The sequence below is a fragment of the Triticum urartu genome, chromosome 6 (genome assembly GCF_003073215.2).
Source record: "Triticum urartu cultivar G1812 chromosome 6, Tu2.1, whole genome shotgun sequence".
Taxonomy (NCBI): Eukaryota; Viridiplantae; Streptophyta; class Magnoliopsida; order Poales; family Poaceae; genus Triticum; species Triticum urartu.
The window spans coordinates 321,832,217-321,853,232 of NC_053027.1; positions in this window are offsets into that span (position 1 = coordinate 321,832,217).

Sequence of the window (21,016 nt, forward strand, 5' to 3'; positions counted from 1 at the left end):
GACGCCGTCTTCACGCCGTCCGCGGACATCGTCTTCTCCGCCGCCGCCGTAGGTGTCCTCCGTCGCCAAGTTAGGGCACGGACGATCGAACTGCTCGGCCTCCTCTACCACTCCGTCTAGCAGTTCTTCGTGTGGTAAATAAAAATTCCTTTTTACGGCCCCTTTGATCCTATAGATTCATCACTTTCTACCACAAGCAGTTTTTGTTCACACAAGTTGGATCTATTTCATACTGCATCTCATAATATGCCTAGTATATTCACTTATGCTTCACAAAGTAGTTAGATTCCTCACTTATACTAATCCGTGGATTCATAAAAATCTGGAACCAACTCCTTATCTATGAGTGAATGTCTTCGCACGATGAGGTCAATGTCTTCTAAACTGATTTATCTTCAAAATCTTCTGAGAATGCATATGACCTATTCCCCTTCCCTCGCACCTTAATGCTGTCATAGGTACATGTTCGTGGGAGAATCCCTTGGTTCTCATAGTCTGCATTCATTTGCAGAATTCTTACAACATCATATAAATTCTCCCAAAGCCAGTTCCTGTTTGTCCAGCAAGCGAAAGCCTTTGAAGCCTTTGAACGTATTGAAGCCATTCAGTTTAAACTTCATGACTGCAGAGAAATCAGCAAGGAAGGGTGGCAGAAAGCGTCGAGGTGAAACATCAAGAGATCTGCCCGATGACCTCTCAGAGCTGTACAAGACAGATCCAGAAGAGGATTACAATCAGCGCAAGACACGAATCCAATGGATTCGACAATATTGGGCAGAACAGTGGTTCAAGTACAGGTTTGTGACCAAGGAATATGCTGAGAAGAATGCCATCAAGCGACCATGGGGAGACATCCTATACAGAAATCTTCAACCCAGGTCCAGAGATGAAGCCATTGAACAAGGCTTCTATCCCTGCATGGTCCGTGGACCACAGCCTGCGGATGCTAACCCATCGTCATTGCTATGGTGTCACGATGACAATCTGTTCAAGCGCAACTTCCAGTTTGCCCAGAATTTGGCAAAGCGGAATAAGAAGTCTTTGGGACTAGACTTCAACCCTGGTCCCTCTGCTCCCCGTGCCGATGGCACCCGCGAAGCTGAACCCAATCTTGTTGGGCCCTTCTACAACCTGGACAGTCTCATCACTCATATCATGGTTCAAGGGATAGCCATGGATGAGCCTGCAGATGACGCTGAATCTGATGAAGCGCCTACACCATCGAAGCCACAGAAACAGAAGAAGCCTAAAGCTTCAATGCCTGCCTCAGCACCAAAAATCTCACGGGCGAAGCCACTGGCTACTGCACCTCCTGAAGACAGTGTGCAGTCTGAAGATTTGTCACGCATCTCCAAGCCCTCGAAAGTCAAGATGCCTCTGCAACACACTAGCCAAGAACTGACTGTTGCTGCTATTCTGCGCAACGATGCCATTGATCTGTCCAACGATGAAGATCTTGCAGATGACGCTCTTGAGCAACTGATCAAGAGCAAAGAAGAAGCAGAAATCTTCAATGATTTGCCTCTCTTTGATGTGGCAATCATCCATAACTTCATTAATGAGTGGTTTGACACGCCCAACCTCAGCTTTGAAGATCCGCAACTTCCGATTGGCCTCAGTGTTTCCTTCCATGGCGCCATTGCTTCAGAGCTAGCTATAGCCCAGCGCATCGTTGAACTGAGAAAGATCGACTTTGAGAAAGCTCAGTTTAAGAAGCATATGGCCAAGCTCAGCGTGCAAGAGGTCAGGAACTTCAAGATCATGTTGCATGAGCTCAAAGAAGCCTTTCTCAAGAAGCGTGAAGAAGCTCAAGGTTCTCGTAAGCGCATGAAGAGCCCGGCTGACAAGTGTGTGCAAGCCTACAATGAAGCTGAGAAGCGCAAGGCCCTTGGTCGTCCTGGCATCGATCCCAGGATGGCTGCCAAGAAAAAGAAGAAGCCAGCTGTGGCCGAACCCGACGCACCAAGGCAGGAAGCACATCCCATTGTCTTCCCAACCAGCATGACTGGCTCGAAGCCAAAGGCCAGGTCAACCGCTTCAGAACAGAAGAAGACAAGGACTGCTGAGGCTGAAGCCAGAAAGAGGAAACATCCTGAAGCCTCTGATGCTGCTCCCTCCAAGAAGAAGCGGAAGACCAAGAAGGAATGGGCTGCTCCCACAGAGCCCCTAGTTGTTGAACCTATCTCAATGGTTCGCCCTGCATCTACACACCAAGAGCGCCAACTGATTTTCCATGAGCCTGCTTCCACAAAGGCTCATACAGCTTAAGACATTCCAGCAGTTGATCCCACCGCTGCTGAAGACATTGGTCACCATGACAATGTTGAAGATGATGTAGTTCTTCCTCAGATCGAGCACCAACAGGTATCATCGCCTGTGCTTACGCACAGCGAACTCATCAGCATTGGTCGTCCTCTGACGCCAATTGCTCAGGATGCATTATGGGCTGATCACCCACAACAAGTCACACCACCCCGGCAAGAAGAAGATGATGACTTTGAGGCCCAGCCAACTCTGTCTCCAGAGGCGTCGCCAGTGGTACGCAGGCTTCGCAAATGACCAAGGTCTCAAATCCCTCTTTCGAGCGTTCCAGAAGGACAAGTGCCCCACCAATCTGTTGCACGTCAAGTGTTTCCAGATGCCACTCCTACTGTGAATGTCTCCGAGTCTGAGGCTAAAGCTGCTGAAGACATTCCGGCTGCATCAGCCGACGACACCCAAGAAGAAGAACATGTCCCTACTCCCCCAACTACTGAAGAAGCTGTTCTCGAGGAGAACGTGTTTGTGCTCGACCCTCCAGCTCATCAAGTGGAGGTAGAAAATCTTGAGGCTGCCACCACCAACACAAATGAAGCCAATGATGTTGTCATGGCTGAAGCAAATGTAGAGCCTGCACCAATGCCAGAAGTCAATGAAGCCATTGATGCAACTGCTCCTGAAGCCTCTGTTGTGCAGCCCAACGCCTCTACCACTGCTCCTGTTCCTGCACCTGCTGCTAGTCCTCAGTTTGATTATCATGTTGAGCACAGGCCTCAGGTACAGAAGCCAATGCCAAGATTGCCCAGGTTTCCAGGTCCTGCATCAGCACCTGGATCCTTTAATGTCAACAGCTTCAAAGCAGACAACACCTTCTTCAATAGCTCCAAGAACCCCTACTCAAGGGAAAGAATATCTTCTGATCGGTTCTGGAGCTATCCGCAGCGAAGTTATTACTCATGCATTTTGTACAATCAAGGTCGCATCTTCCCTCATATGCGTCTTGACACCGAAGCAATAACTGGTCTGCCCTGCTTGGAAGAAGCTCTGGATTGCTTTAAGGAGGCTGGATTGTTGCCCTTCGTCACCGACCAAGAGCACTGGAACGAAGAGTTGCTGCTCCAATTTTATGGCACTCTTCACATACGAGGCTACAACAGAGATCCGAAGACTTGGGTCCTTGAGTGGATGACTGGAAATGTTCATCACGAAGCCAAAGCCTTTGATATAATTGAGCTCACTGGTCTGCCCACTCCTGGAGATCTCTATGAACCTGGCTGTCAGCTTCACAGTGAAGCTATGGAGAGCATCTTTCAGAAGCCTGAACCAAACATGAGTCAGATGCTCAGTATGATGAAGCCTTTGCCTCCAGATGCTGCATATCCTAAGGAGTTCTTTGTTGAAGACCTTGAGTATCTGCCACGGACTATCTATCACATTATAAGGCGAACTCTCTGGCCCATCAAAGGACATTCTCCACATGCAAAGCTGGAAGGTGCAATGAAGACTTTGGTCTTCTATATTGTTCACGGCAAATGCTTCAACGCACAAGACTTCTTCATCCGCCAACTTGCTGCATCAGGATCTGATCTTTTTGGCTTGAAGTTCTACGCTCCATGGATAATGCGGCTGATTAAACTCCACTCAGCTATCTCATATCAGCCATCTGCTCGCAATCATCGGATCTTTCTGCCTGACGTGGATATGTCCGTTGAAGCCATTTATCCAGAGCCTGCCAAGGAGCCTCTTAGTCTTCAGAATGCTGAGCATCAAAGTTTCTCTCAGAACATTGAAGGAGTTGAAGCAGTCACTCGTGTTTATCCTCTGGCTGGTACTACACGTGCACCTCATCGTGCCCTCACTGAAGCCACTGAAAGCACCATTGCCCAACGGCCCAAGAAGCGATCTCGTGTTCTCAATGACCGAGAGCTTCTAGTAGCTCTTCATCAGAAACAGGATAGGCATCATGACTGGCTGAAGCGCCAAATGCAAAGCCTCTTGGTGGATGTCAACCGCATTCGAAATCTTGCCACCAAGAATGCCTTTGTTGCCCATGAAACCTGTCGGCGTACATGGAAAGGGCTGACGCTTATGTGTTCTGAGGATGATCTTCAAGAGGATGGCTTCTCTGAACGTTTCAAGTTTGACTCCACACCTCCCCGAAGGACTGTGCTGCGACGAACTCCATCTCTTGAAGACTCTGTCTGAGTTCTCTTCCTCTGCGGCAACTGTGAATGCTAGAGTGATCGAAGACGAAGATGATGCCACTTCACCGCCCCCTACTTCTGCACGCATCGACACTGCTCCGAGTTCTTCTGCACCGTCGAACACCACCGACGACCTTGCTGCTTCGTCTACTCCTCATGGGAACGAGTAGATGCTCTATGTCTTCAAACCTTTTTGGTCCTTACTGACAAAAGGGGGAGAAGCATATGAGTTTGATAGTCTTCAAGCAGGTCCATATGGGCGGTTATTTTATGTTTTCCCTAATGTTTACAACTCTCATTTTGATACATTTGGTTCTTTGAGTTGTAACACTTAAACTCGATGGTCGTCTGCTACTTATTTGCTATTCTGTGATGCGATGATAAATTCTGCATGTGCGACGATAAACTCCGCACTTAGATCATTTTGCAGATGTCCATTTTTCATTATGCATGTCATTATCTTCACATACTTTTCATGCATGATGAATTGTTACCATAAGTTGAAGAGGATCTCCACAAGTACAACCTACCATGTGCATTTGCATTCCAAAAGCAAATTACTTATATGCACATCTTCAGGGGGAGCCCTTGCAACTTATGAAGACAATTCCTTATCCTTTACAATTTCACATATTATATTCCCCGTTGAAAACTTCAACTAGTTTGTCATCAATCACCAAAAAGGGGGAGATTGTAAGTGCATCTAGTGCCACCCCTTGTTGGTTTTGGAGTATTGACGACAAACCTAGTTGAGGGACTAATATGTTTGTGAGAATTGCAGGATAACACATTTAGAAGTCCCTCATTGATTCGGTTTTCCTACTAGAGATGACCCCTAAAAATGTATGAAGACATTGAAGTCAAAGGTGGTATGTGAAGACATTCACATTAAAGACTATGACAAGAGAAGACATCGCATGAAGACTATGGAGTGTGAAGACTTAGACCTTTCGTAGTTCTTTTTCTTCTTTGTTGAGTCATAGAACCACCGTACTGTTAAGTGGGGTCCAAGAGAACCAGTCAGAATGACTGAAGTGATGCTTAACCAAAATCCTATGTCTTCGAGTGAAGACTATGAGAGCGAATCTTGTTCAGAGTTGGACAAGTCAGCTTTGCTTGTAGCCTAAGTAAAGTTGCCATGTGTGTTTGAAATCTGACCGTTGGAACACGTGTCAGTTCCTTAGTCACCCAGGGTCATTTCGGACAAATCAGGTCGGGTTTCCTAGTGGCTATAAATAGCCTACCCCCTACAACCATAAACGGTTGGCTGCTCAGAGTTAAAGTACGGCTTTTTTCGTTTGAGAGCAACCCACCTCGAAGCCTTTGAGAGAGAATTCCTTGAGAGGATAAAGCCCTAACCACCCAGAGCCAAAGAGTGTTAGGCATCACTTAAGTCTTCTTGTCTGTGTGATCTGAAGACTTATTACACTTGAGGACTGTGAATCCTCCAGCCGGTTAGGCGTCACGTTCTGAGCATCCAAGAGTCATTGTGGATCGCCGGTGAACGAAGTCTGTGAAGGTTTGGAGGTCTACCTTGAAGACTTACTAGAGTGATTGGGCAAGGAATGGGTGTCCTCAGCTCAAGGGGAATAAGGTGAAGACGAGGTCTTCTGAGTTGAATCTCAGCCTCCCTAACCAGACATACAGTTGTCACAGCAACTGGAACTGGTCCAACAAATCATTGTCTTCAACGAGTCACTGGTTTCATCCTTCCCTTCCCTTTACTTACTGTTGGTTCTTGTGAAGTCATTGTACGACAGCATCACCATTCGACTTCACTAAGTGATTACGTGTACTGATTGGCTTCTCAATATCTTCCTACCTGATCCTTACTGCCTAGCTGCTATTAGTCATTGTGCTTTCACTTCATTGAATACGTGACTATGGTTTGCCTAGTGTAGTCTACCTTCCGCTGCATGGTAATAGGTTTATTTCTATCGTTTGTCTTCGAAACTTACATGTTTTGAAGACTTTCATAAAAATCGCCTATTCACCCCCCTCTAGTCGATCACTAGCACTTTCATTTAGCTTCACAGAAAAAGAATATCAAACGGAGTCCAAACGGAATAAAACTTTCGCGATGATTTTTCTTGGACCAAAAGACACCCAGGAGACTTGGAGTTCAAGTCAGAAGAGCCACGAGGCGGCGACAAGGGTGGAGGGCGCGCCCTAGGGGGGCGGGCTACATTGTGGGCCCCTCATGACTCCCCTGACCTAGTTCTTCCTCCTATATATTCACATATATTCCCGAACCTCCAGAAGCACCCACGAAAACACTTTTCCACCGCTGTAACCTTCTGTTCCCGTGAGATCCCATTTGGGGCCTTTTCTGGCATCCTACCGGAGGGGGATTCGATCACGGAGGGCATCTACATCAACTCCATTGCCCTTTCGATGAAGCGTGAGTAGTTTACCTCAGACCTACGGGTCATAGCTAGTAGCTAGATGGCTTCTTCTCTCTCTTTGATTGTCAATACGATGTTCTCCTCGATGTTCCTGGAGATCTATCAGATGTAATCTTCTTTTGCGGTGTGTTTGTCGAGATCTGATGAATTGTGGATTTATGATCAGATTATCTATGAATATTATTTGAATCTTCTCTGAATTCTTATATGCATGATTTGATATCTTTATAATTCTCTTCGAACTATCGGTTTGGTTGGCCAACTAGATTGGTTTTTCTTGCAATGGGAGAAGTGCTCAGCTTTGGGTTCAATATTGTGGTGTCCTCACCCAGTGACAAAGTAGGGGTAGCGAGGCACGTATTGTATGGTTGCCATCGAGGATAAAAAGATGGGGTTTACATCATATTGCTTGAGTTTATTCCTCTACATCATGTCATCTTACTTAAAGCGTTACTCTGTTCTTTATGAACTTAATACCTAGATGCAGGCAGGAGTCGGTCGATGTGTGGAGTAATAGTAGTAGATGCAGGCAGGAGTTGGTCTACTTGACACGGACGTGATGCCTATATTACATAATCAATGCCTTGGATATCGTCATAACTTTGCACATTTCTATTAATTGCTCGACAGTAATTTGTTCACCCACCATATTATCTGCCTTCAAGAAAGAAGCCTCTAGTGAAACCTATGGCCCCCGGGTCTAATTTCCATCATATTAGTTTCCAATCTACTATTTTGCAATCTTTTATTTTTAGATCTATAAACCAAAAAAACCCAAAAATATTTTATCTTTTGTTTAGTTTTAATTATCCATCTCTATCAGATCTCACATTTCAAGTGAACGTGAAGGGATTGACAACCCCTTTATCGTGTTGGGTGCAAGTGTTTGTTTGTTTGTGCAGGTATTGGTGATTTGTGTGTTCATCTCCTACTGGATTGATACCTTGGTTCTTAACTGAGGGAAATACTTATCTCCAGTTTGCTTCATCACCCTTCCCTCTTCAAGGGAAAAAACAACGCAAGCTCAAGAAGTAGCAGGAAGAATTTCTGGCACCGTTGCTGGGGAGATCTACCAGGGAGTCCACGAAATACTCCGCCAGAGGGGGAAACGATCACGAAGGGGTTCTTCATCATTCTTGCTGCCCCTCCGATGATGCGCGAGTAGTTTACCACGAACCTATGGGTCCATAGTGAAGGAAATATGCCTTAGAGGCAATAATAAAGTTATTATTTATATTTCCTTATATCATGATAAATGTTTATTATTCATGCTAGAATTGTATTAACCGGAAAGTTAGTACATTTGTGAATACATAGACAAACAAAGTGTCCCTAGTATGCCTCTACTTGACTAGCTCGTTAATCAAAGAAGGTTAAGTTTCCTAGCCATAAACATGTGTTGTCATTTGATGAACGGGATCACATCATTAGAGAATGATGTGATGGACAAGACCCATCTGTTAGCTTAGCACTATGATCGTTTAGTTTATTGCTATTGCTTTCTTCATGACTTATACATGTTCCTCAGACTATGAGATTATGCAACTCCCGAATACCGGAGGAACACCTTGTGTGCTATCAAACGTCACAATGTAACTGGGTGATTATAAAGATGCTCTACAGGTGTCTCCGATGGTGTTTGTTGAGTTGGCATAGATCGAGATTAGGATTTGTCACTCCGTGTATCGGAGAGGTATCTCTGGGCCCTCTCGGTAATGCACATCACTATAAGCCTTGTGACTAATGAGTTAGTCACAGGATGATGCATTACGGAACGAGTAAAGAGACTTGCCGATAACGAGATTGAACTAGGTATGATGATACCGACGATCGAATCTCGAGCAAGTAACATACCGATGACAAAGGGAACAACGTATGTTGTTATGCGGTTTGACCGATAAAGATATTCGTAGAATATGTAGGAACCAATATGGGAATCCAGTTTCCGCTATTGGTTATTGACCGGAGATGTGTCTCGGTCATGTCTACATAGTTCTCGAACCCATAGGGTCCGCACGCTTAACGTTCGATGTCGATATGTATTATGAGTTACTAGATCGTCACGGCGCGCGTTCCTGCGCCCGTCAATTTTGATATTATAATATTAGCGATTGATGCAATTATATCTAAATGTACTAATTTAATCATCATATAATCACACATTATATTTAACATGCTCAAATCTATGAATCATGTTGTTTGACCCGAAATTTAACTGACGGTGTGTGTGTTTGTGCCTGTTTATTTTTTCACGAGCATGTTAGTTATTGGTGGAACAAATATTTTAAGTTGATTATTATGCTCCTAGGAATGTGTTAGATGTTAAGAAGGTTGGCAATAGTATGATTTTGTATCAGAATACTCCCTTCTTTTGGGTTTATTGGGCGCTCTTTACTTCATTGACAATATATTTGTATACTTTCAACCATTCCTGCATTAAGAATTTTCTAAAGATCAGACGTTACACTTATACTATTGTACAACACATCAAGATTCAGGTCATAACATAATGAACCTACACTGATTTTAATTGAATAGAAAATGAGGAATACAAGCATCCATATTGTGCAAATTACAGGTCGCTAACATTTTAATTTTATCCAAACTGATTCAACTTACTGGAATCCAATAAGGAATAGAACAATGGCACTAACATTTCATTTTCTATATAGAAACAATTCAATTTACTGGCACTAACCTTAGTAAAATTAACCGATCCATTCATACAATCAGTTTCCCCGCGAAGGCAAAGTAATAATGTGTGCAACCCAAGAGGGGACTTGACACTATTTATCAAACAAAGCTTAGTGGAGTCAAACTCATATCATAGCTCTAGCAGCATGCGTCATGCACAACCAAACTGCATCTTGCAGTCAAGTAGCTACAGTAGCTTCTGATTTCCCTGCTCGGACTTTAGCATCCACGCCAAGAAAATATACTTAACAGGTCAACAATTTTTGGGGTATACATCATGTTCATCCTACGTGGATGCGGTCATAGGTACTGCTCATTTGTTAGACTCAAGTCTGGTCAGCAACTACCACATGTATTCCATTGTGTTCGCTGCAAAAATAGAAATAGCATGAATTCTTAAAAGGCAAAATTGCAAGCTGTGCATTACCTGTAAAGTCGACTATCAAATAGAACAAGGACCAAGTACAAAGACAGAGATAATGTATAGGTTCCGCTTCTCAATCGAATTCACTCCATACAGAGAGATGTGCTCCTATAGCTAACATTCATTCTACATAAGGCCCCATTTAGTATATCTGATCAAATGGCCAGAGCTAATGAACTCGACACCTACTCAAATTCTGCTCCACCACCTACTCAAATTCCACTCCACCTGCTCCCATTTATTCCTCTCCTCTGTCCATAATTACAATCTTCTCTCTTATGTTCCTGACATGAACAATATACTACATAAATATTTGGTGTATCATAAAATGGACTACATCTGCTTGTAGTCTCACATGTTTCAATTTTTTTTACAATATGCCGATGCAGCCCTACATGATAAATTGCATTCTTGTACTACTTCTCTATCCCCAACTTCTAACTCGTCTTTGTTATGTTCAGATAAATGATTTCATGACGACATCCTAATCTAGAGTACATATTTTGCTATAATACGTAAAGCTGTTAAGAATAGAGATTACCCTAAAACCAATTGATGTTTGACCTAAACTGAAGCAAAATCTTGAAAAAAGAAATCAAGCATCAACAACACAGTAGTAGTTGATCAAGAATTCTATTGATAAATAAAGTGTTCATTGTACCCTTATGTACAAGGTTTTACCTGATTGGTAGGTATTTTAGATGTCCCAATCTGACTGAGGGGTGGACTTCGGTCACCTAAGCTTTGTGCAATATCTCCCTCACCAGCGTGAAACAACAGTCACCACCTGCACGGAATAGGAATGGAAAGATATTAACATGGGTGGAAGAAGGGATAGTACAGGAAAGGGGCAAAACAAAGACAGAGGCCAACCTAGCTGAGAACTGTGCTGCCAGGGTAAGACAGTGATTCAGTAGAAAAGGAGCAAGGACGGTCATTGAGAGGGACAAGTGAGGGAGCTTATATTATTACAGTACAACACAGGTTGGAAAATAGAAAGACACCCACCTTCATTAATCGCTGTCAACGACGGGCATACATCATCCACCATGAACGACTCTAGAAACTGAAGACTAATTGCCTTTCTTCAAATCCCAAAGGATCACACGCGTCAGATGGACCCCCTCGTAGACAGATCGCTTGCGTCGGCTGTATCCTAGGATCCGCGCGTCGCATACATCGCGCTCGGCTGGATCGAGCTAGTCAACCCCGTTGACCTTCCATCTGGCAGCGATCGAACGCATTTTCTTCGGGAGGTTACCTGTCCAAAAGCCATTTTCATATGATGAACTATTGAGAAAAAAACTTGACAGTACGAAGCTCCAGAATCTACTCAAATCAATCGACCAAGATCACATGTACGACATGAGAGGATATGAGGATATTTTCTTTCAGAGGATATGAGGACAATGTAACTTTTTCATGTAATTTACAGGAAAGATACCTGAGCATGATGCTGAATAAGATGTTGATGCCGAGTGTAGAGGGTGTGGAAAGACTCACAGGGGTGAAGCATTATATAGTAGCACTGACCATAGGAAACGATTGTAACATTACCAGGCATGAATAGGCCATGATTGCGAGATTCAAGAGAGAGCAGAGCCGTTTCATGCAGACGAGGCATCTGCCATTATCACCCTCGTCCCCAATTTTCTTTAGCTGCATCGTGTGCCTCGTCGCTTGAGCTCTCAACTGCATCGGCAGGACTCGGACCTCATCGTCCGCCTCTTTGCTTCAGCTCTGGACTGCAACGTCTGGACCCAGATCCTGCTTCTCTGGTCGATCTCAGCGCACATATGTACTTGCCTCGGTCCATCACGCACCTCAGGTGGACCGAATCGACCGAAGCGGCGGCTCGTCTGTGCGGCTCAAATCCGGACCGGATGAATTGGATCTTTGAGCGCCTGGAATCCGGACTCGATGGATTCGACCGCGTCTCCACTCGAGAAGACCGAATGAATTGCCTTTTCTCTGCTCCTACAACCCGGGGTGGATGGATTCGGTGCGCTCGCTCCCGCTGCGCTGGAATCGAGACATTTTTTCACGCAACCGAATCAGGAGTGGAGGACACGCTCGCAAGCCCAGTATTGGAGTCCTTTTGCGCTAGAATGGGCCTGTCGGCTGTCCGAAGGCCCAGTGCACAAGAGGCCTTCATTTCGGCCTCTGGAGGAGCAGCCCATAGGATAGCTGGGCCAGATTAAACAGAGTGCAGGTTAGATTGTGTTACCATGAGATCTGACGACCAGAATCTCTCAGATCGCGAAATTGGATGGCCTAAAACTCAAATCGCTGTGAGGGCTGGGTTTAGGCTCAGTTTTACTGTCCTTAATGTGACTTGATGTACCTAAGGTTTTTCGGAGTCCCGGATGTGATCACGGACATGACGAGGAGTCTCGAAATGGTCGAGACATAAAGATTCATATATTGCAAGGCTACATACGGACACCGAAATGGTTCGGGTCGTTTCGGAGTACCGGAGGTTACCGGAACCCCCGCAGAAGTTATTGGGCCTCATGGGCCTAATGGTGGAAGAGAGGAGGCATGCCAAAGGTATGGTGCGCGCTCCCCTAGCCCAAACCGAATTGGACTAGGGCTAGGGGGGCCGACCCCCCTTTCCTTCTCTTCTTCCTCTCCTTCCTTCTTCTCCTACTTGGACTAGGAAAGGGGGGAACCTACTCCTACTAGGAGTAGGATTCCCCCCCTTGGGCGCGCCCCTTGTGGACGGCCCTCCTCCTCCCCTCCTTTATATACAGGGGAGGGGGGCACCCCATAGACACACAAGTTGATCTTTAGCCGTGTGTGGTGCCCCCCTCCATAGTTTTCCACCTCGGTCATATTGTCGTAGTGCTTAGGCGAAGCCCTGCATCAGTAACTTCATCATCACCGTCAACACGCCGTCGTGCTAACGGAACTCACCCTCGGCCTCAGCTGGATCAAGAGTACGAGGGACGTCACCTAGCTAAACATGTGCAGATCGCGGAGGTACCATGCGTTCGGTACTTGATCGGTTGGATCGTGAAGATGTCCGACTACATCAACCGCGTTACTAAACGCTTCCGCTTTCGGTCTACGAGGGTACGTAGACACACTCTCCCCTCTCATTGCTATGCATCTCCTAGATAGATCTTGCGTAATCGTAGGAATTTTTTTGAAATACTGTGTTCCCAAACAGTGGTATCCGAGCCAGGTTTATGCGTAGATGTTATATGCACGAGTAGAACACAAAGAGTTGTGGGCGATAATAGTCATACTGCTTACCATCATGTCATACTTTGATTCGGCGGTATTGTTGGATGAAGCTTCCCAGACCGACATTACATGACCGCGTTCATGAGACTGGTTCTACCGTCGTGCTTCACACACAAGTGGCTAGTGGGTGTCTGTTTCTCCAGCTTTAGTTGAATTGAGTTTGACTACGCCCGGTCCTTGTTGAAGTTTAAAACGGCACACTTGATGAAAAATCATTGTGGTTTTTGATGCGTAGGTAAGAATGGTTCTTGCTAAGCCCGTGGCAGCCACGTAAAACTTGCAACAACAAAGTAGAGGACGTCTAACTTGTTTTTGAAGGGCATGTTCTGATGTGATATGGTCAAGATGTGATTATATAAATTGTTGTATGAGATGATCATGTTTTGTAACAGTTATCGGGAACTGGCAGGAGCCATATAGTTGTCGCTTTATTGTATGAAATGCAATCGCCATGTAATTGCTTTACTTTATCACTAAGCGGTAGCGATAGTTGTAGAAGCAATAGTTGGCGAGATGACAACGATGCTACAATCGAGATCAAGGTGTCAAGCCGGTGACGATGATGATCATGATGATGCTTTGGAGATGGAGATCAAAGGCACAAGATGATGATGGTCATATCATATCACTTATATTGATTGCATGTGATGTTTATCTTTTATGCATCTTATTTTGCTTAGTATGGCGGTAGAATTATAAGATGATCTCTCACTAAATTTCAAGGTATAAGTGTTCTCCCTGAGTATGCACCGTTGCTACAGTTCATCGTGCCGAGACACCACGTGATGATCGGGTGTGATAAGCTCTACGTTCACATACAACGGGTGCAAGCCAGTTTTGCACAAGTAGAATACTCAAGTTAAACTTGACGGGACTAGCATATGCAGATATGGCCTCGGAACACCGAGACCGAAAGGTTGAGCATGAATCATATAGTAGATATGATCAACATAGTGATGTTCACCATTGAAAACTACTCCATCTCACATGATGATCGGACATGGTTTAATTAATATGGATCACGTGATCACTTAGATGATTAGAGGGATGTCTATCTAAGTGGGAGTTCTTAAGTAATATGATTAATTGAACTTTAATTTATCATGAACTTAGTCCTGATAGTATTTGCAAATTATGTTGTAGATCAATAGCTCGCGTTATAGCTCCCCGTTTATTTTTGATATGTTCCTAGAGAAAAATAAGTTGAAAGATGATAGTAGAAATGATGCAAACTGGATCCGTGATCTAAGGATTATCCTCATTGCTGCACAGAAGAATTATGTCCTTGATGCACCGCTAGGTGACGGACCTTTTGCAGGAGCAGATGCAGACATTATGAACATTTGGCAAGCTCGGTATGATGACTACTTGATAGTTTAGTGTAGCATGCTTTACGATTTAGAACCGGGACTTCAAAAATATTTTGAACGACTTGGAGCATATGAGATGTTCCAAGAGCTGAAATTGGTATTTCAGACAATGCCCGAGTCGAGAGGTATGAGACCTCTGACAAGTACTTTGCCTACAAGATGGAGGAGAATATCTCAACCAGTGAGCATGTGCTCAGAATGTCTGAGTACTACAATCGCTTAAATGAAGTGGGAGTTAATCTTCCAGATAAGATGGTGATTGATAGAGTTCTCTAGTCACTACCATCAAGTTACTGGAACTTCGTGATGAACTATAATATGCAAGGGATGACAGAAAAGATTCCCGAGCTCTTCGCGATGCTAAAATCGGCGAAGGTAGAAATCAAGAAAGAGCATCAAGTGTTGATGGTTAACAAGACCACTAGTTTCAAGAAAAGGGGCAAAGGAAAAGAAAGGGAACTTCAAGAAAGAATGGCAAGCAAGTTGCCACTCCCGTGAAGAAACCCAAAGCTAGACCTAAGCCTGAAACTGAGTGCTTCTACTGCAAAGGGAATGGTCACTGGAAGCGGAACTACCCCAAATACTTGGCGGATAAGAAGGATGGCAAAGTGAAAGGTATATTTTATATACATGTTATTGATGTGTACTTTACTAGTGTTCATAGTAACCCCAGGGTATTTGATACCAGTTCAGTTGCTAAGGTTAGTAACTCGAAACAGGAGTTGCAAAATGAGTAGAGACTAGTTAAGGGCGAGGTGACGATGTGTGTTGGAAATGATTCCAAGGTTGATAAGATCACCATCGCACACTCCTTTTACCTTCGGGATTAGTGTTGAACCTAAAATAAATTTTATTTGCTGTTTTGCATTGAGCATGAATATGATTGGATCGTGTTTATTGCAATACAATTATTCATTTAAGTCAGAGAATAATTGTTGTTCTGTTTACATGAATAAAACCTTCTATGGTCATACACTTAATATAAATGGTTTATTGAATCTCGACCGTGGTGATACACATATTCATGATATTGATGCCAAAAGATGCAACATTGATAATGATAGTGCAACATATTTGTGGCACTGCCGCTTAGGTCATATTGGTGTAAAGTGTATGAAGAAACTCCATTCTGATGGGCTTTTTGAAATCACTTGATGCTTGTGAACCATGCCTCATGGGCAAGATGACTAAGACTCCGTTCTCCGGAACAATGGAGCGAGCAATTGACTTGTTGGAAATAATACATATTGATGTATGCGGTCCGATGAGTGTTGAGGATCGCGGCGGGTATCATTATTTTCTGACCTTCACAGATGATTTGAGCAGATATGGGTATATCTACTTAATGAAACATAAGTCTGCAACATTTGAAAAGGTTCAAAGAATTTTCAGAGTGAAGTGGAAAATCGTCGTAACAAGAAAATAAAGTTTCTACGACCAGATCGTGGAGGCGAATATTTGAGTTATGAGTTTGGCCTTCATTTGAAACAATGTGTAATAGTTTTACAACTCACGCCACGTGGAACACCACAACATAATGGTGTGTACGAACGTCGTAGCTGTACTTTATTAGATTTGGTGCGATCTATGATGTCTCTTACCGATTTACCACTATCGTTTTGGGGTTATGCATTAGAGATAGCTGCATTCATGTTAAATAGGGCATCATCTAAATCCGTTGAGATGACACCGTATGAACTATGGTTTGGCAAGGAAGCTAAGCTGTCGTTTCTTAAAGTTTGGGGCTGTGATGCTTATGTGAAAAAGCTTCAACCTGATAAGCTCGAACCCAAATCAGAGAAATGCGTATTCATAGGATACCCAAAGGAAACTGTTGGGTACACCTTCTATCACAGATTCGAAGGCAAGATATTTGTTGCTAAGAATGGATCCTTTATAGAGAAGGAGTTTCTCTCGAAAGAAGTGAGTGGGAGGAAAGTAGAACTTGATGAGGTAATTGTACCTTCTCCCGAATTGGAAAATGGTTCATCACAGAAATCATTTCCAGTGATGCCTACACCAATTAGTGAGGAAGTTAATGATGATGATCATGAAACTTCAGATCAAGTTACTACCGAACCTCGTAGGTCAACCAGAGTACGATCTGCACCAGAGTGGTATGGTAATCCTGTTCTGGAAGTCATGTTACTTGACCATGATGAACCTACGAACTATGAGGAAGCGATGATGAGCCTAGATTCCGCAAAATGGCTTGAGGCCATGAAATCTGAGATCGGATCCATGTATGAGAACAAAGTATGGACTTTGATTGACTTGCCCGATGATCGGTGAGCCATTGAGAATAAATGGATCTTCAAGAGGAAGACGGATGCTGATAGTAGTTTACTATCTACCAAGCTTGAATTGTTGCAAAAGTTTCCCGACAAGTTCAAATTGTTGACTACGATGAGATTTACTCACTCGTATCGATGCTTAAAAGTCTGCCTGAATCATGTTAGCAGTTGCTGCACTTTATGAAATCTGGCAAATGGATGTCAAAACTATATTCCTTAATGGATTTCTTAAAGAAGAGTTGCATATGATGCAACCAGAAGGTTTTGTCGATCCAAAAGGTGCTAACAAAGTGAGCAAGCTCCAGCAATCCATTTATGGACTGGTGCAAGCGTCTCAGAGTTGAAATATACGCTTTGATAGTGTGATCAAAGCATATGGTTTTTATAGACTTTTTGGTGAAGCCTGTGTTTACAAGAAAGTGAGTGGGAGCACTACAACCTTTCTGATAAGTATATGTGAATGACATATTGTTGATCAGAAATGATGTAGAATTTTCTGGAAAGCATAAAGGAGTGTTTGAAAGGAGTTTTTCAATGAAAGACCTCGATAAAGCTGCTTACATATTAGGCATCAAGATCTATACAGATATATCAAGACACTTGCTAAATTTTTTAATGAGTACATGCCTTGACAAGTTTTTGAAGTAGTTCTTGCCTGTGTTGCAAGGTGTGAAGTTGAGTAAAGACTCAAAACCCGACCACGACAGAAAATAGAAAGAAAATGAAAAGTCATTCCCTATGACTCAGTCATAGGTTCTATAAAGTATGTTATGATGTGTACCATACCTATTGCATACCTTAGCATGATTTTGGCAAGGGAGTACAATAGTGATCTAGGAGTAGATCACTGGACAACGGTCAAAATTATCCTTAGAGGACTAAGGAAATATTTCTCGGTTATGGAGGTGATAAAAGAGTTCGTCGTAAAGAGTTACATCAATGCAAGCTTTTGACACCGATCTAGATGACTCTAAGTCTCAATCTAGATACATATTGAAAGTGGGAGCAATTAGCTAGAGTAGCTCCGTGCAGAGTATTGTAGACATAGAAATTTGCAAAATACATACGGATCTGAATGTTGCAGACCTGTAGACTAAACTTCTCTCACAAACAAAACATGATCACTATTTGGGTGTTAATCACATAGCAATGTGAACTAGATTATTGACTCTAGTAAACCATTTGGGTATTAGTCACATGAAGATGTGAACTAATCACATAAAGATGTGAACTATTGGTGTGAAATCACATGACGATGTGAACTAGATTATTGACTCTAGTGCAAGTGGGAGACGGAAGGAAATATGCCCTAGAGGCAATAATAAAGTTGTTATTTATATTTCCTTATATCATGATAAATGTTTATTATTCATGCTAGAATTGTATTAACTAGAAACTTAGTACATGTGTGAATACATAGACAAACAAAGTGTCCCTAGTATGCCTCTACTTGACTAGCTCGTTAATCAAAGATGGTGAAGTTTCCTAGCCATAGACATGTGTTGTCATTTGATGAACGGGATCACATCATTAGAGAATGATGTGATGGACAAGACCCATCCGTTAGCTTAGCACTATGATCGTTTAGTTTATTGCTATTGCTTTCTTCATGACTTATACATGTTCCTCAGACTATGAGATTATGCAACTCCCGAATACCGGAGGAACACCTTGTGTGCTATCAAACGCCACAACGTAACTGTGTGATCATAAAGATGCTCTACATGTGTCTCCGATAGAGTTTGTTGAGTTGGCATAGATCGAGATTAGGATTTGTCACTCCGTGTATCGGAGAGGTGTCTCTGGGCCCTCTCAGTAATGCACATCACTATGAGCCTTGCAAGCAATGTGACTAATGAGTTAGTCACGGGATGATGCATTACGGAACGAGTAAAGAGACTTGCCGGTAACGAGATTGAACTAGGTATGATGATACCGATGATTGAATCTCGGGCAAGTAACATACTGATGACAAAGGGAACAATGTATGTTGTTATGCGGTTTGACCGATAAAGATCTTCGTAAAATAAGTAGGAACCAATATGGGCATCCAGGTTCCCCTCTTGGTTATTGATCGAATATGTGTCTCGGTCATGTCTACATAGTTCTTGAATCCGCAGGGTCCACACGCTTAACGTTCGATGTCGATATGTATTATGAGTTATGTGATTTGATGTATCGAAGGTTTTTCGGAGTCCCGGGTGTGATCACGGACATGACGAGGAGTCTTGAAATGGTCAAGACATAAAGATTCATATATTGGAAGGCTACATTCGGACACCGGAATGGTTCAGGTTGTTTCAGATAAATTTCGGAGTACTAGGGGTTACCGGAACCCCCCGGGAAGTTATTGGGCCTCATGGGCCTAATGGTGGAAGAGAGGAGGTAGGCCAAAGGTGTGGCGCACCCCCCCTAGCCCAAGCCGAACTGGACTAGGGCTAGGGGACTGATACGTCTCCAACGTATCTATAATTTTTGATTGGTTCATGATATATTATATTCTGTTTTGGATGATTAATGGGCTTTGTTATACACTTTTATATTATTTTTGGGACTAACCTATTAACCTAGAGCCCAGTGCCAGTTTCTGTTTTTCCTTGTTTTAGAGTATCGCAGAAAAGGAAAATCAAACGGAGTCCAATTGACCTGAAACTTCACGGAACTTATTTTTGGACCAGAAGAAGCCCACGGAGTGTCAGAGATGGACCAGAAGAGTCCCGGGCTGCCCACAAGGGTGGGGGCACGCCCACCCCCTGGGCACGCCCCCCTGCCTCGTGGACAGCCCGGAGATCCACCGGCGTACTTCTTCCTCCTATATATATATCCATATACCCTAAAAACTTCGGGGAGCACGATAGATCGGGAGTTCCGCCGCCAGAAGCCTCCGTAGCCACCGAAAACCAATCTAGACCCGTTCCGGCACCCTGCCGGAGGGGGGAATCCCTCTCCGGTGGCCATCTTCATCATCCCGGTGCTCTCCATGACGAGGAGGGAGTAGTTCTCCCTCGGGGCTGAGGGTATGTACCAGCAGCTATGTGTTTGATCTCTCTCTCTCGTGTTCTTGAGGTGATACGATCTTGATGTATCGTGAGCTTTTCTATTATAGTTGGATCTTATGATGTTTCTCCCCCTCTACTCTCTTGTAATGGATTGAGTTTTCCCTTTGAAGTTATCTTATCGGATTGAGTCTTTAAGGATTTGAGAACACTTGATCTATGTCTTGCCGTGCTTATCTGTGGTGACAATGGGATTTCACGTGATCCACTTGATGTATGTTTTGGTGATCAACTTGTGGGTTCTTCCCATGAACCAATGCATAAGGGTTGGCACACATTTTCGGCTTGACTCTCCGGTAGAATCTTTGGGGCACTCTTTGAAGTACTTTTGTGTTGGTTGAATAGATGAATTTGAAATTGTGTGATGCATATCGTATAATCATACCCACGGATACTTGAGGTGACATTGGAGTATCTAGGTGACATTAGGGTTTTGGTTGAGTTTTATCTTAAGGTGTTATTCTAGTACGAACTCTATGATAGATCGATCAGAAAGGATAACTTTGAGGTGGTTTCGTACCCTACCATAATCTCTTCGTTTGTTCTCCGCTATTAGCGACTTTGGAGTGACTCTTTGTTGCATGTTAAGGGATAGTTATATGATCCAATTATGTTATTATTGTTGAGAGAACTTGCACTAGTGAAAGTATGAACCCTAGGCCTTATTTCCTAGCATTGCAATACCATTTACGCTCACTCTTATCATTAGTTACCTTGCTGTTTTTATATTTTCAGATTACAAAAACCATTATCTACTATCCATATTGCACTTGCATCACCATCTCTTCGCCGAACTAGTGCACCTATACAATTTACCATTGTATTGGGTGTGTTGGGGACACAAGAGACTCTTTGTTATTTGGTTGCAGGGTTGCTTGAGAGAGACCATCTTCATCCTATGCCTCCCACGGATTGATAAACCTTAGGTCATCCACTTGAGGGAAATTTGCTACTGTCCTACAAACCCCTGCACTTGGAGGCCCAACAACGTCTACAAGAAGAAGGTTGTGTAGTAGACATCAAGCTCTTTTCTGGCGCCGTTGCCGGGGAGGTTAGTGCTT